This window comes from Lampris incognitus, chromosome 9 (assembly GCF_029633865.1).
Source record: "Lampris incognitus isolate fLamInc1 chromosome 9, fLamInc1.hap2, whole genome shotgun sequence".
NCBI classification, from domain to species: domain Eukaryota; kingdom Metazoa; phylum Chordata; class Actinopteri; order Lampriformes; family Lampridae; genus Lampris; species Lampris incognitus.
The window spans coordinates 43,164,694-43,170,693 of NC_079219.1; positions in this window are offsets into that span (position 1 = coordinate 43,164,694).

Genomic DNA, 6,000 nt, shown 5'->3' on the forward strand with positions numbered 1-6,000 from the left:
CTTCACATGGTTACTAAGGCCAATGGGGGTTGGCGCCCGTGCGGGGACTACCGTCGCCTAAACAATGCCACGACCCCCGACCGGTACCCCATACCGCACATACAAGATTTCTCTACCCACCTGGCGGGCGCTGCCATCTATTCCAAAATCGACTTAGTGCGGGGGTATCACCAAGTGCCGGTCCACCCACTGGATGTCCCAAAAACGGCTGTCATCACACCCTTTGGGCTCTTTGAGTTTTTACGTATGCCTTTCGGCCTTAAAGGGGCGGCGCAGACGTTTCAGCGCCTTATGGATTCTGTGCTCCGCGACATGCCATTTTTGTTTGTGTACTTAGACGACATCCTCGTGGCCAGCGCGTCGGCGGAGGAACACATGACGCACCTCAGACAGCTGTTTGACAGGCTCAGCGAACACGGCCTCATCATCAACCCAGCTAAGTGTCAGTTCGGGGAGTCGTCCATCACCTTCCTCGGGCACCACATCACTCCACAGGGGGCCGTTCCCCTCCCTGGCAGGGTTGAGGCTGTCACCATGTCCCCCCGCCCCCACACTGTACAGTCGCTGCAGGAATTCCTGGGCATGGTGAACTTTTATAACCGTTTCCTGTCCCGTGCCGCCCACATCATGCGTCCCCTGTATGAGGCCCTGCGGGGTAAGAAGTCTAAGGACGAGCTGGACTGGTCTTCGGGGATGGACGAGGCTTTTGTGGCCGCCAAGACCGCGCTGGCCAACGCTGCGCTGCTAGCTCACCCGTCGCCTGCCGCCCCCATAGCCCTTACAACGGATGCCTCCGACTACGCCGTGGGGGCCGTGTGTGAGCAGTGGGTGGGGGGGGGCTGGCAGCCGTTGGCGTTCTTCAGTAAACAACTCCGTGAGAGTGAGCGCAAATACAGCACCTTTGATAGGGAACTACTGGGTCTCTTCCTCGCAACCCGACACTTTAGGTTCCTATTGGAGGGCCGACAGTTCACCGCTTTCGTGGACCACAAACCGCTGACGTTCTGTATGGCCAAAACCTCAGAACCGTGGTCTGGGCGTCAGCAGCGCCATCTCGCGGCGGTTTCCGAGTTTACCACGGACATACAACACGTGTCGGGCAAGGATAACTTCGTCGCCGACTGCCTTTCACGGGCGGTTGTTAACGCCGTTCACTTGGGACTCGACTACGCCGCTATGGCAGCGGACCAAGCCAAGGACGCGACCGTTCAAGACTACCGGTCGACCCCTACGGCGCTACGGCTGTAGGACGTGACGTTCGACGCGGCCAACACCACCCTCCTCTGTGACATCTCCACCGGTCAACTGCGCCCCCTGGTGCCTACTTCCTGGCGGCGCCGAGTTTTCGACACCGTCCACGGCCTTTCCCACCCGGGAGTGAAGGCCTCGACCAAGCTGGTGAGCGTCAAGTTTGTTTGGCCTGGGCTCCGTAAGGATGTTAGAGCCTGGGCCGGCTCGTGTGTGGCGTGCCAACGCGCCAAGGTGCACCGCCATACCAAGGCCCCTTTGGCGCCATTTGTGGTTCCAGAAAGGCGGTTTGACCACGTCAATGTTGACCTGGTGGGTCCCCTGCCCCCCTCCCGTGGTTATACGTTCCTCCTCACTATTGTGGACAGGGCCACCAGGTGGCCAGAGGCTATTCCCTTGTCCTCCACGACGGCAGCAGAGGTAGCACGGGCGTTCATCGGCTGCTGGGTGGCCCGTTTCGGCACGCCGGGTGACATCACGAGCGACCGGGGCTCCCAGTTTACCTCGGAGCTCTGGACGGCGGTTGCTGAGCACCTGGGGATGAAGATCCACCGCACTACGGCGTACAACCCGCAGAGCAACGGCCTTTGTGAGCGGTTCCATCGGGACATGAAAGCCGCTCTGCGGGCAAGCCTCACTGGCTGCGACTGGATGGACCGGCTCCCATGTGTCATGCTCGGCCTGCGAGGAAGACCTCCAGACCTCCTCCGCTGAGCTGGTGTATGGCCAGCCCCTGCGAGTTCCGGGGGAGTTTCTTCCGGATGCTACGGCTCCCTGGTTGGCCGCCTCTCACCTCAGTGCGTCCCGGAGCGCTGCCGGTGCCTTCGTTCCCGTTCCGATGTCTCAACACTGCCTCCCCCGGTCCTACGTCCCCAAGGATCTGCCATCGGCGAGGTACGTCTTCATTAGGCACGACAGCCATCGGTCCCCGCTGCAGCCCCCATACGACGGGCCCTTCCGCGTCCTGGAGGCGGGCACTTTTTCTTTGTGTCTGGCCAGCCAGTGAGTGTGGCTAGTCTGAGTGCGGTGAGCTATGGATCTTGCGCTGTTTCCTGCTTGATTTCTGTGAGTCTTGTGTCGCTCACAGGGATGTTGCTGAGGACTGTGTGCACTTGGGCCTCCATCCCTTCCTGTAGGTCACTGCCATGGTGTTCTATTGACTTGCGTGACAGTGTGTCGGCCACCGGTATGTCCTTACCGGGGCGGTGGATGATTTGGATGTCGTATTTTTGGAGCGCCAGGATCATCCGTTGCAGCCGGGGTGGTGCTGCTGCCAGTGGCTTTTTTAGTATTGCCTCCAGAGGCTTGTGGTCTGACTCCACAATCACTTTTCGTCCGTACATGTACTCGTGGAACCTCTTGCAGCCGAAGACCACAGCGGCGAGCTCCTTCTCTATGGGTGCGTAGTTTTCTTCGGTGCTGTTGAGTGACTTGGACGCATAGGCAATTGGTTTGACATCTTGGAGCATGACAGCCCCAAGGCCACTTTTGGATGCATCCACTTGGAGTCGCAGCTCTTTCTGCGGGTCGAAATATGAGAGTACTGGACCTGGGTGCTGTGTAATGAGATTCTTCATCTCCTGGAACGCCTTGTCGTGGACTGCTTCCCACACAAACTCACTGTCCTGTTTCAGAAGCTGTCTGAGGGGTGAGTTTATCTGTGAGAGGTGTGGAGCGAATCTGGCGAGGTAGTTGATCATCCCGAGGACTGTCTCCAGCTCTGCTTTGTTCTGTGGGGGTTGCATGTCCTTGACTGCCTTCACCTTGTGTGGGTCTCGTTTGATGCCTTCGTGTGAGAGCGTGTGGCCGAAGTAGCTTACCTCTGACACGCATATGTGACACTTGTCGGAGTTGAGCCTCACCCCTCGCTCCCTTGTGTATTTCAGCATCGCTCTGAGGTGCTGGTCATGTTCCTCTTTAGTCTTGCCGAACACTAGTATGTCGTCCACTATGGCCGTCACACCGTCCAGTCCTTCATATGTTTCATCCACGCGTCTCTGGAACTCGTCTTGAGCGGACACGATTCCGAAGGGCAGTCTGAGGAAACGATACCTGCCAAACACTGTGTTAAAAGTCGTCAACATTGAGGACAGTTTGATGGCTCAATAGCCTGACCGCGCGTCTAACACGCTTAAGTACTCAGCTCCAGCGAGCTTTGTGGTGGCGTCCTCCAGCGTGGGGAGGGGGTAGTGAGGTGGTTGTATCACTTTGTTAAGAGCTCTGGGGTCTAAACACACTCTAAGTTTGCCTGTCTTTGGCTTCTCAACAACGACGAGTGCGTTCACCCATTCTGTGGGTTCGGTTACCTTACAGATTATGCTGCCTTTCTCCATGCTGTCAAGCTCGTCCCTCAGTTTGCTGCGTAGGGCGATGGGGATTCTGCGTGGCGGGCAGACGACTGGCGTTGCATCTGGTGTGACGCGGAAGTTGCACTCGCCTGGGAACTCTCCTATTCCCTGGAAAACATCTGCATACTCATCCATTATGCTCTGTGATGTGACATTGTTTTCCTCGCTCACAGCCGTCACTATTTTTACCAAGTTTAGGTCACGGCATGTTTTCATTGCCATGACTGGTGGGGCGTTTGTGTCAATGACGTAAAAGTCCAGCATCATTGCATTGTCTCTGTACTTACATCTGAGTTTGCATGTGCCTTTCACGCTCAACGCGCCTCCTCCATATTCAGTGAGTCTGTGTATTGCTGGTTTCAGTGTCACATTTTTGAACAGCGCCTGGAACAGGTTGGTGGGAATAGTATTGGCCTGTGCCCCAGTGTCTAGTTTGAACTTTACCTTCTGTGGAGGTGTGCCTATTCCAACCTCTACGTAGGCCTGCTCGTTGCTTTTCCCGTTATTCTCTATTGAGATGCAGTCTATGTACAGCTCTCTGTTCTCCCACAGCGGTGCTCTCCACTGTAATGTTGTCGAAGTACAGTTCTTCCTGCTCTCTGTCAGTGGTGTACTCTTCTGGGTTCTCTCCGACGGCATGTACTGTGCCGCGGTAGTACTTTGTCTGTCCCTGGGAGCTAGACTTGCATACTTAAGCAAAATCATTGAGCTTCTTGCATTTAATGCATTGTTTACCCTTAGCTGGGCAAGTGGCTTTAGCACCGTGTAGCCCTCCACAATAGCTACACGCCCTAGCGGCGGTGCTAACGTTACCCTCCCTTTGTCTGAAGTTAGCATTGGGTGCGTTCGGTTTGTAAGTCTTTCTGCCTATTGCGTGCACCGTTTCATGCGTGCTGCCCTGGCCCATAGACTTTAGCTGTTGCTTTGCTAGCTCGTGTGAGCGGGCTACATCTATGGCTTTTTCTAGCGTTAGCTCAGCTCCCTGGCTAAGTAGCTTTTCTCTCACTCTGGGTGAGTTGGTGGCAAACACGATGCGGTCCCTGACCATCTCGTCGGCATTTGGGTAGCCACAGTCTTTGACTAGAAGCTTTAGCTCAGTTACAAATTGTTCGAAGGATTCACTCTCTCCCTACATCTTTTCATGAAATTTATATCTGGCATAAATCGGTTTTGCTTTGGGGGTGATGTACTCAGTGTACTTATCGTAGTACGTTTCTAGCTTCTTGGCTTGTTCTCCGCTGAGTGTCCAAGTGTTGCGCACATCGCGCCCTTTTTCCCCTATCCAGAGCAAGAGGTAGCTGCATTTCTCCTCTTCATTCTTCCCGCGCAGGGGGCCCTTGAACATTAGCTCCGTTGTTTGTCGAAATCGTCTCCATGCTTCAGGTAAATTCGCCGATTCCCAGTCCATCCGTGGAGCTGGAACGCCGTACGAATCCATATTGGGTATTAAAACTCCGCTACTCTGACACCATGTAATGATCTGTACCCTCTGGCTATGTTAACTTATAACATTAATAAAGCAAGGACGACTTCTCTCGTGCTGGGTGTTTATTCACCGACCGGATTCAGACTGACGTTGTTACGTACATCACGTGACTTTGTTGTGGTGCTACGGAAAGCCGTAAGGGACATTAGCAAATCAAATATTACTAGCAAATATTACATGCACAATTCCAGATAGTTATGAATTTGAGCTGTAAGCTAGTTAACATTAGCTATGGTACTAGGCTAACTGCGGTATTTATAACCATCCGTCCCAGCCTAGCTGCCTAGCATTAGCATTAATGTGCTAGTGACACTTTATAAGGGTACAAATAATCATATACTTGTAGAGCCGAAGGAACGGAGAAGACCGTAGGTTCACACTTTAGCCGTGTAGGCAACTTTCTTTAATCCACGGTAAATCAGAGAGACAACCAAACCACAGCTCGACTGAGCGGAGGTGGCAAGAATAACCAGAAAACTGGCTGGACAACCATAACTTAACCCTGCGTTAACCTGCCAGGGCAACCATGACTTAACCCTTAGTTCCTGGGTTGAATTCTGTCCCCAATACGTGTCCACCACATGAGCCCCCCCAGAATTCGCCCTAGTAATCGAAGTCAGGCAGGCGCGGGGGGACGACAGGCCGGCCGCGGCGGCTCCGGATAACAGGGGCCGGAGTGTCTCTGGGAGGCATTGACGCGGGCCTGTGGAGGTCGGCCTGAGGAGCAGAAGAGGCAGCTCGGGCCTCCACGGGGGGAGGAGGCGGAGCCGGGGGACGACCGCGACGAGGAGGTTGGGCTAACTCCAACGGCTGCGTCAAGTCCAGGTGTGCGGGTTTAACTCGGTCCACTGAAACATGCTCTGCCGTGCCCCCAAAATCCACCACCAGGTGCTTAGTTCCCCATTCCAGGACGCGGAA